This window comes from Neophocaena asiaeorientalis, unplaced genomic scaffold (genome assembly GCF_003031525.2).
Source record: "Neophocaena asiaeorientalis asiaeorientalis breed wild unplaced genomic scaffold, Neophocaena_asiaeorientalis_V1.1 scaffold307, whole genome shotgun sequence".
Taxonomy (NCBI): Eukaryota; Metazoa; Chordata; class Mammalia; order Artiodactyla; family Phocoenidae; genus Neophocaena; species Neophocaena asiaeorientalis.
This window is the reverse complement of record NW_020171817.1, coordinates 656858-667937: the sequence shown is the minus strand read 5'-3', so window position 1 is coordinate 667937 and position 11080 is coordinate 656858. Positions and strand designations below refer to the sequence as shown.

General features: G+C 48.9%; 1 protein-coding gene across 1 annotated transcript in view; it reads left to right on the top strand.

Moving 5' to 3' along the window:
* The window catches only part of RREB1 (ras responsive element binding protein 1), a 125781-nt gene that overhangs the window by 52322 nt on the left and 62379 nt on the right, over positions 1-11080 (top strand). The window contains exon 2 of the mRNA XM_024738705.1: positions 8333-8450. The gene's annotated coding sequence lies outside the window, so the exon portion shown is untranslated. The remainder of the gene's footprint in view (positions 1-8332; positions 8451-11080) is intronic.

The following is an 11080-nucleotide window of genomic DNA, read 5'->3' as shown; positions in this document are numbered from 1 at the left end:
CCCCCCCCAGGGTGCTCTTGGTGAGACATCTCCTGCCTTAGGGAAGGCCCGGCCCTGCCCCGGGGGTAGGTGAGGGTGCCCTGGGTCCTCTGCCCCTCTGCTCAGCCTGAGGGCTCCCGCACCCTCTTTCTCACCAGCTTCCTTGCAGAGTAGGGAACCATACAGGTGTCTGCCAAGTTGGGCAAGAAGGTGATGAAATACCAGATCCTGGTGGCCGGGAAAAGATTGGCTCACCTGGGGAGAGGGACAGGGCTGCGCCCATGGGCCACCAGGCCCCTCCCTGAAGAGAGGCCACTGAGAACAAATGGTTGCCGTGTGGCAGCTGCAGAAGCCGTGGCTCCGAGTCTGGCAGCAGTGAGATGACATCCTGGTGGGGCGATGAGATAGGGGTGGGGGGCAGAGCTGCAGGGGTGGAGTCAGCTCTTCGCAGGAAGGCATGTAATTGGGACCTGGCCCCGTTTCCTCCCTCCAGAGAAGCCAAGAGCCCTCACAGAGGGATGCAGGAGGGAGAGTGGGGACCGCAGGACGGTTTCGTCCAGCATATGTACCAGGAAATCTCCCCACCTTTCCAGCGGTTCCTATTTTAAATAGTGAATTTACTCTGACTCACGTAGATAGGCTTGGTGAGCAAGAACCCTGTCTTCCCGGTCGGCACTCGCCTCCCTGCTGAAGTTGTAGGTAAATGTAGCAATTAAAACGTCCAAGTGGTTTTTATTTTTAAAAGAGAGACTGTCCCTCTCCCTTGTGGCACCCCTTCCCCACACACTTCACTGAATATTAGAGTGTTCCTTTATGTGAAGGCACTGGATGTTCCTTTTGAAAGGTAGCATCAGCAGCCTGTGTTATTCCTGGTACCCGCTGGGGCCCCTGAAGCCTGAGCAGGAAGGGGCAGCCGCTCTAGGCCGTAGGAACAGTCTCCGTTCCATTTTTCTCCCTCCACCGTGGGTCACATTAAGAGAGAAACCGCAGTAGACAGTGAGCTAGTTCTGAGGCTGGGGGTACTCTGGGGTTGCCTTCCCGCCCCTGCAGCGCATTTACTGCCAGGAGCAGCAGAGAAGGGCAGTGACCTGGGGGGACCGTGAGGGTGTCCAGGGCCACCGGAGATCCCGGCCACAGGCCTCAACTTTGGAGGCCATCCCTCAGCACCCCGGAAGGAGCTTATCTGTGAGTGACACAAGTTTGGTGAATGCTGGAGAGGGGACTTTGAGGATCCAGAGCTGCCTGGGCGGGGAGGGGAGCCCAGGCTGAGTGGTTCTGCTTTCTGTGCACTGCAGGCTGGCCCTGCCCTGTCTGAAGCTCACGTCCCACACGTGCCCACTCCTGAGGAAGCTAAAATAGCCCCACATAGATTTATCCCTCTCCCTCCGCCCTTATTGTTTTAATTTTTTTTTTTTTAATTTCTTTGTGGTAAATAAAGCTAAAGTTAGAACTGGGGTCTGAGTCTCCGCTCCAGTGCCTTGATTTTTGCTCCTGGGAGTATGATAAGCCAGCGGCTTCTTCCAGATCCTCACAGAAGGAATGTTTTTTCAGGGAGATCCTTGGTTTTGTGTCACCCTCCTTCCAGAATTCTATGTAAAGCACTGGTCCTCAAAGCTGGATCTAATCCGCTGGGAGCCAACAAACAGACTCCAGGGCCCGCCCCCAGGGGAGTTTCTGATGCAGCAGTTCTGGGTGGCGCCCGAGAACCTGCATTTCTTCTTTCTCTCAGTTTAATCGAGATATAATTGATGTACAGCACTGTGTTGGTTTAAGGTGTACAGCGTCATGACTGACTCACATTTATTGAGACTGCATTTCTAAAGCAAGGTCTGTGATGCCGCCGGACGGGACGACTCTGGGGTGGCCGTGCTGGAGCGAGGGTCAGTAGTAGTTAACCTCTCACTGAGTAGATGAGACTGTAAGGTTTCCTTCTGATGCTGAGCAGGGCCCTGTGGGGCTCCCTGGCACGGAGGCCTTTTTGTCCCCCATTTCTTGTAGGCAAGACTCCAACCTTCGCATGGTGTTTGCTTAATTTTTTTTTTTTTTTTTTGTCGTATGCGGGCCTCTCACCGCTGTGGCCTCTCCCGTTGCGGAGCACAGGCTCCGGACATGCAGGCTCAGTGGCCATGGCTCACGGGCCCAGCCGCTCCGCAGCACGTGGGATCCTCCCGGACCGGGGCACAAACCCGCGTCCCCTGCATCGGCAGGTGGACTCCCAACCACTGCGCCACCAGGGAAGCCCCTGTTTGCTTAATTTTGATCTATGCAGTTCTGCGACTCACTCTCCACCATCTGTGCTCCCCATCTCCTGCCCCCCAGTACTTCCTACACACGTGTCTCCTCCACACCCCAGGAGAGGACCCCAAAGTGTGGACTCCAAGTCTGCAATCGATTTGTGTGGAAGCGGAAGGCCCCGGAGGACTCAGGTCACTTTTGAGCTCGAGCTCCTGTCAGTGGATCAGTGGGATCCAGCCTCTCCCACAGGACTGGGCTGTTTGGGATTTCGGGAGCCTGGTGGCTTCCTTCCAGTTGCCTGCTTGGAGAACCGCAGGGTGTAGAACGTGGACCCCCATCCCTTTTCTCAGCAGGGACCGTGCGTGGACGCAGACTCCGTGCAGTGAACTTGTTAGTCTGGGGTGGGAGTCCAGTCCTTCTCCTGCCAGAGGTGAAGGTGGGAGCAGAGAACACCTTCTTCCTGCCTAGAAACAGGCAGAAATGGGAAGCCGCGCACTGGAGGGGCAGAGGTGACTCAGAAGACCATCGTTAGAAGTCTGAAAATGTGACAGGGAGTGCGTCTGTTCTCTCAAGCCCCATGCTAGGAGTTGGAAATGTTGTCCAACAGAAACTGAACAGAGTTTAGAATCTGGATTCGCTTTGCCCTCCTACCGTGGTCTTGGGGGCTGTGCAGTGGGGCTGACCCTCACAGGGTGGTTGTTACAGGGACCCGGTAAGGTGATGCACTTTAGCTTGTGGCAGACAGTGTTCAGAAAGTGTTAGCTGCTCTCCTCATCAGTCTTCATTCTAGTCTTTCAGTGCGAGTGTCGCAGAGGGAGAGTTTGGAACAGAGAGCCTTCGACTGGTGGCAATCCGGGAGGCTTCATGTGAACAGTGGCCCCTGAGGGATGGGATCAGGGGAGGGGTGCAGGTGTATGTTCTGGGGGAAGAAACTGAACAGAGAGTGTGAGGGCCGGTGGGAGAGAAGGCCAGAGGAGAACTGAGGCCAGAGCACTGCGAACGTGGGTCAGCAAGTCCTCCATCCAGAGGGGGCATGTTGTGGAGGCAGAGCCCAGAAGACCACCCGGGGGCCACGCACACGGCCGTGGGACCCCGGGTTGCTGCCCTCCCCGCACCTCCCGGCTCTGCTGTCTTGCACGTGGCCGGTGCCGAGGGGTGCATCCGCGCTCCCCCTGCGGGTAGGATCCAGGGCTGGCTGGAGCAGCTCACGGTGCCCCGCTGTACCGCTCGAATGCTCTACGTGACACTCCAAGGCTCCCTTTGAGCAAAGCCTGTGCCAGCGAGGGGGAGGGGGCCGTGCATGGGTTGCCGCCCTACCCAAGGCATAGACTGAACTCTCAGCCAAGAAACACATCAACTTCCTGGAACTCAGAGCCGTAGTCACAGCTGTCAGCCTTCAGAGCACACGCGAGGCCGTCCTGGTTAGAGGAGACGGTTTTGCCCCGAGCTTTGCAGGCATGGCCATGGTGCACACTAGTCGGCTTGGGTTTCACCCCCAGCCTAGCCAAGACTTCCTGCATCAGTCAGCCCATCCTAAGAGAGATGTCCTTGCTGCTTGTTAAGCCCCCGAGTAGCCCAGAACATTTTAGTATCTGAACTCCTCTAAACTCACAATCTGTTAGCCGATCCTGGGTTGGCCCAAACCGGCTGTTTCAATCAGGGGATCAACCATCCCAAGTATTTGTGGACATCTGTGTAGGCTCCGCACCGCCTCTGTCCTGGTTCGGTGTTGTAAAGCTCCCCACCGTCTGGTTTGTGGGCTTCTGCTGTCATCCTAGGCATCCAAGCTTTTTCCTGGGGGCCTTAGGACAGAGTTTAGATTTCACTTCAAGAACCCTGCGGGTTTTCATAAGCTGGGAAGCTTTGTTTCTAGACCATCTTCCCTTTTATCTTTCATCTCTTCTTTGCTATCTCATTGACCTGGAGACAGGATCCTTAATCTTTTCTTTCTGGCTTCGCATAGCATTGTCCCTTATCTCCTCTGGGGCTGGGGCTGGCCTGCCCTCCCCATCATCCTCACAGAGGGACCTCTGCCCTCTTCAGGCCATCCTGCTTCCATCAGATCTGGGCAAAGCCTTTGTGGGAATGCAAATCCAGAAATGCAGCAGCCTCCCTCAGGAGCCCGGGACCCACCCCTTCAGCTTCCTGGAGGTTCTGTCTCCAGGGTACAGCCTCTCCTCATGGGTCATTTTCTCTTCTCTTCTCTTCTCTTCTCTTCTCTTCTCTTCTCTTTTCTCTCTTCTCTTTTCTCTCTTCTCTTCTCTTTTTTCTTTTTTTGAGGTGGTGGTGATAGAGCTAAGGGGTATCTTGAACTTTCTTCCAAGAACCGTCCTGTACTTTTCCACTCTTGGAGTTGTGTGAATCCCTCAGGCCTGGTGGAACCCAAAACAAACAGAGGAGTGACTCTTGTTACTCAGCTTAATCGAAAGACATTCTTGATATGCAGATCATTTACATCCAAGATCAGAGGATGGAAGTTTCAGGGTCAAGTCTGTCAGGTTGGCCCTCTCCTCTCCTTGCTTCCCCTTGTGGATTGAGGAAGTTACTTGGTGGACTTTTTAAAGTATCTTTTTTAAGTGAGGGGAGGGAGTGGGTCCATATTTCAATGAGAGTCTTAGTTATATTCTGGAAATTTTTAATTCCAGAGACTTCTCTCTCTGATTGTGTTTTGTTTGTTTGTTTGTTTTGCGTTATGTGGGCCTCTCACTGTTGTGGCCTCTCCCGTTGCGGAGCACAGGCTCCGGATGCACAGGCTCAGCGGCCACGGCTCACGGGCCCAGCCGCTCCGTGGCATGTGGGATCCTCCCAGACCAGGGCACGAACCCGTGTCCCCTGCATCGGCAGGCGGACTCTCAACCACCACCAGGGAAGCCCAACATTGGGAAACTTTGCTTGCTTTTTTTTTTTTCAAACAGTATATAATTTCACCTTACGCATCTTTAAATTTAGATGGGTGGGGATGATCTGAAAGGATGTTTTCTTTGTGCGTTTCTGAAACCTCATGGGAATTTTAGTAAAATGGTCTTGATTCGCAGTTTCAAGGAAGGTGGGTTATATATCAAGTAAAACCGGGATTCTTATCCCGGATGAGTTTCTGGGGCCCCTGACCCCCTTGATACTGAAGGAAAATGTTGAGTGTAGTATGTCCTTTTATCTGTGGGAGGGTCCATAATTTTCATCAGATCCTCGAGGAGGGTCTTGCCCACAAGAAACATTGGGAATTGCTGGGGTAGTAATAAGGGTTCCTCCAAATTAAAGGCGGGGGGTGGTGGTGGTGTCTCTGGCCTTTCTGGGGCTGTCCCTGTGAGTTATTCCTTGCTTCTTGATACTTTATTCAAAATCCAAAGAACTTGTCAGAAGAGAAAGACACAAAGAAAAGGAAGGAGAACTGAAGCAGTGAGGTGTGAAGAGAGAGAAGCTGTTGTGGTGTCAGAAATCACTGAGGAGCTGTTTCTGATAGGAAGGGCTGGTGGAGCTTTCTCACCCCCAACCGACCCGGTTCGGGAGGAGCTTGCCCACCTTAGGTGCTCAGCAACTGTGTGGACAAAGTAAGATTCAGGATGATAAGTGGGCGTGTGACGTATTGGGCAGCTTTTCTGCAGACACTCCAAAAGGGACAAGTTTTTGTCCGTGTGACAGTCACTTTACTTCTTTACTCTCTCCAGTTTTGCACTCTTCGGAGGCTGTTTCAGAGACAGAATGGGCTGGAGGTGTAGTTCTGAATTTTTGAATTTTATTTTATTTATTTTTTTATATAGCAGGTTCTTATTAGTTATCTATTTTATGCTTTTTTTTTTTTTTTTTTTTTTTTGCGGTACGTGGGCCTCTCACTGTTGTGGAGCACAGGCTCTGGATGTGCAGGCTCAACGGCCATGGCTCACGGGTCTAGCTGCTCCGCGGTGTGTGGGATCTTCCCAGACCGGGGCACGAACCTGTGTCCCCTGCATCGGCAGGCGGACTCTCAACCACTGCGCCACCAGGGAAGCCCCTATTTTATGCATATTAGTGTATATATGTCAATCAATCTCCCAACTCATCCCACCACCACCACCCCTCCCCCCCGCCACTTTCCCCACCTTGGTGTCCATACGTTTGTTCTCTACATCTGTGTCTCTATTTCTGCCCTGCAAACCGGTTCATCTGTACCATTTTTCTAGGTTCCACGTATATGCGTTAATATACGATATTTGTTTTTCTCTTTCTGACGTACTTCACTCTGTATGACAGTCTCTAGATTTTTAGGTCTTCTGCCCTTTTTTTGATTGGGTGGTTTGTTTGTTTAATATTAGCTGCATGAGCTGTTTATATATTTTGGAGATTAATCCTTTGTCCGTTGATTTGTTTGCAGATATTCTCTCCCATTCTGAGGGTTGTCTTTTCGTCGTGTTTGGAGTTTCCTTTGCTTTGCAAAAGCTTTTAAGTTTCATTAGGTCCCATTTGTTTATTTTTTGTATAGTCTGAAGTCAGGGAGTCTGATTCCTCCAGCTCCATTTTTTTCCCTCACGACTGCTTTGGCTCTTCGGGGTCTTTTTTTTTTTTTTTGCGGTATGCGGGCCTCTTACTGTTGTGGCCTCTCTCGTTGCGGAGCACAGGCTCCGGACGCGCAGGCTCAGCGGCCATGGCTCACGGGCCTAGCCGCTCCGCGGCATGTGGGATCTTCCCGGACCGGGACACGAACCCGTGTCCCCTGCATCGGCAGGCGGACTCTCAACCACTGTGCCACCAGCGAAGCCCTCTTCGGGGTCTTTTGTGTCTCCATACAAAGTTTAAGAGTTATTTTATTCTTTTTGTTGCAATGGTGAATGGGATTCTTTCCTTAATTTCTCTTTCTAATCTTCCGTTGTTAGTGTATAGGAATGCAGGAGATTTCTGAGCATTAATTTTGTATCCTGCAATTTCACCAAATTCATTGATTAGCTCCGGTAGTTTTCTGGTGGAATCTTTAGGATTCTCTATGTTGGCTCAGTAGTTGTGGCGCACAGGCTTAGTTGCTCTGCGGCGTGTGGGATCTTCCCAGATCAGGGCTCAAACCCGTGTCCCCTGCCTTGGCAGGCAGATTCTTAACCACTGGGCCACCAGGAAAGCCCTGTTGGAAGATTTTTAATCACAGTTTCAATTTCATTATTTGTGATTGGTCTGTTCATATTTTCTGTTTCTTCCTGGTTCAGCCTTGGAAGGTTATACCTTTCTAAGAACTTGTCCATTTCTTCCAGGTTGTCCGTTTTATTGGAATAGAGTTGCTTGTAGTAGTCTTAGGATGCTTTGTATTTCTGCGGTGTCCGTTTTAACTTCTCCTTTTTCATTTCTAATTTTATTGATTTGCATCCTGTCCCTCTTTTTCTTGTTGAGTTTGGCTAAAGGTTTATCAATTTTGTTTATCTTCTAGGTTTTTGTCAAACATTTCTTGCTTCTTCTCTGGACGTGTAGTTCTGGTGTCTCTAGGTCTCTCTGAGTTTGCAGAGGGCCAGACACAGCTTTCTCCCAGGTCGGGGGGTTTGAGGCCCCTGGCACCCCAGAGCAGACTTTCTCAAACTCTCAAAGGGCATGTGTAATTTGAGGAGTTTTCTGTATCTTCCCTACAGGAAGGAAAAGATACACCTTTGGTCCTATTTGAACTGTTGTGGACATTTTCCCCACCACTCAGGAAAAGGCATAATAGTCACTGCTTTACTTAAGGGGCATGTTAGTTCCATATGTTTTACTTTCAACTCTCTTCTTTTCTCCTTCTGTTTCTGATAGCACTTAGTGTGGTCTTTTCTTCTCTTCCTTTTAAAATGGCGGTCCATCAGCACCTGCTGTCAGCATGCCATTCAGATGCTCAGAGCTTCGCTTGGAGCCATTGGTCTCGGCCATTTGCATGTGATGACGCCCTCGATGTTGTTGGGGCATGTGCTTTGGGGGTTCCTTCCGTCCACGCCACACTCGATTCCAGTTGCTCTTGCTTGGGTGTTAATTGACCTAGTTGCTGGAAGCTTGCTTATAAGTGCAGGCAGGGGATGGGAAATGCTGTTGTCCTTAATTTGTGACTCCCAGTGGTATAAGTGGAGAAAATGATACAGAGACAGGATCCTGTCTGGTCTGGACTCCCTCTTAATGTCACCTTTTCTTGTTTTTGTAGGTTGCTCCAATCTGTTCCAGAGGTGGTGGCTTTGAGGTGTGACCCTGTCCACGCTTGGGCCCAGCCAGCGCCAGCTCCTCAGTAAGGAGAGCCAGCTTGATAAGACGAAGATAAACAGGTCAGTTAAACTTTATTGACACTCCTTGAGTCACAGTAACTTTGAATGTTGTCTTCCCTCCCCTCCCCATGTCCCCATTGAGCGGTCCACCCTCTGCTTGGGGTCCCCCTGAGGTTTTGGTACAAAACCAGGCGAAGCTCTCCTTGTGCACTGCTAGTTATTCTGCACCTAAGAGCCGGGGGTGTGGGGTGAGGAGTCCCAGGAAGCGTGCCGAGGACCTGGCTCACAGGAAGCAGTGCTGCAGGCACCCCCCGTTCCCTGCTTCTTCCTTCCCACCTGCAGATTTGAACTCTTTGTGTTCAGAACTGGAACACCAGGCCAGTCCACTTGGCCATGTCAATAGAGATGACGATTTCCTTTCATGTCTGTGATTTGGGGGCCTCATCTGGGTTCCCACTCCTCTCTGGTTGCAGCTGGAGGAGATTGTACTAGAATGGGGCCAGTGATTTTTATTTTGTTTATTATGATGATTATTATTTTTTAATTTGCAGTGATGGAGCTGATGTGTAGGATGGTGTCAGGGAGCAGAGGAGAGAATGAAAATATACGGACTATAAGTATTTATAAAGAAAGTATGCTTTGTAAATGGACCTTAAACTGTTAAACCTATCTTTCACCCCCTGAGATTGAGTATCAGAAGGTTTAGGTTGGTCAGTTTGGATTACTGCTCTAGTGTGGTCCACGGTCGGGCGTGGGGTAGGTAGAATTGACTAATTCTGGCTGCTGGCTTCTGGTTAAATTAGTGCATAAATGCACCTTAATGTTAAGGTGGATTTGTGTTTTCTGACCGGGAACAATGGGCTGCATTGTTTTACAACCAGGTCCCTGCCCTTCTTCCTGCTCCATCCTCCCTAAAGGAGAGCTCACGCATAACACACAAGCGCAAACTGGAGGAAAATCTTCGAACAGGTCTGAGAGGCTGGTTTGGGTTTTGCTTCTGAAACAGCTTTTCAGGGACGAGTCCAGTGACTGTTCTTCCTGTCAGACAGTGTAACTGGGAGTTTCATTTTGTTCATTGCTCTTTCTGATCAAAGATGAGAAGAGTCTGTATTTTTAAAAAAATATTACTCTTTACTTAGATTTAAACAAGGAAAAGGAAGTGAATGTAGGTGATCTTGGTGTCCTCGGTGGGTAGTGTCACACTTCACCCTTTATCCCAAAGGGAATAAATGTAGCAAATGTCTTCCTGTCCAGACAAATGGGAAATAGCAAGTTTGCATGACTTTTCTCCTTTTCCAGTTGGGATATAAGCCCCTGCAACTTTCAGCGCTTAGGTTGGTTAACTGTTGTGACTATTGCTGGGTTTTCTATATTTAGGACATTTAGGTAGTTTGCAAGAATGTATCTTTGATGTTATAATGATTGTGACAAAAATTCTTACTGGCACTCTGGCTCTTTTTGATGAATATATTTTTTGTTAATTTTCATATTGACTATTTCCCTTTTTTCCATTTTCTTTCCCTACTCAGTGAAGGAATTAGAATATGTTTTCTATAACTTATAATTTTATATTTATCTAAATGGTGTTTTCTCTAATCTATTCCTGGTCTGAAAAACTCTACCACACTTTTCTTCTCTAAGTATAGTAATAGGACAAAAGCAAGATCATCTAAACTCCCACTATAAATCGGTGGAAAGGTTAACTTTATTTTTACTGACATAATGTAATTACAATAAAGATTTCTAGTCATTTATTTTATAATTTGATGTACATTAAAACTATGGGGGATATATATTTAAAGGAATGAGATGGTTTTGGTATAGAAGGTGTCCCCTTACTTGAATCAAGGAACTAATCATATACTGATTGATGACAGCAATTCTGAGGAACTGATGATACTTTTGTTAGAAATCCTTTAAGAAAGAAAATGAGGTATGTGTATACTTCCGTATGTGTGTACTCGTGTTGAATGATTCTTCCTAGAGAGGAATCTCCCGAATACACTTTCAAAGACAGTCAAAATTGGAAGTTTTCAAGTACAATTTTTAATAAGTTTAAATGGTCTTCCATATATGGAGGAAACTTCATGGAAAGACAACAGCTTTGGGGTTTGGGGGTGTTGTTTGTTGTTTTCTTGTTTGTTTTAATTTTGGACCAAGGTTTCCTCTTTATTTTTTTTTAATTTAATGTGTATTTTTATTTATTTATTTTTAATTTATTATTTATTGGGTTGTACCAGGTCTTAGTTGCGGCAGGCGGCTTGCCAGCTCAAGGTTTCCTCTTTTTTGTTTTTTTTTGCGGTACGCGGGGGCCTCTAACTGCTGTGACCTCTCCCGTCGCGGAGCACAGGCTCCGGACGCGCAGGCTCAGCGGCCATGGCTCACGGGCCCAGCTGCTCCGCGGCATGTGGGATCCTCCCGGACCGGGGCACGAACCCGTGTCCCCTGCATCGGCAGGCGGACTCTCAACCACTGCGCCACCAGGGAAGCCCCAAGATTTCCTCTTTTAATGGGAAAGATGTGAGGGGTGAGGCTGGATCAGTGGTCTTAAGTTGTATGTTTGGTAGTTAGTCCTCTGACTTACCATTTGGAAAAGTATTAGAGTCATATCTTCAAAATGTCTACTAAAAGGAAGGCACATTTTGTCTTTTGACAAGGAAAGTACTGTTCCTGAGCTTCTCTTTGGCTCT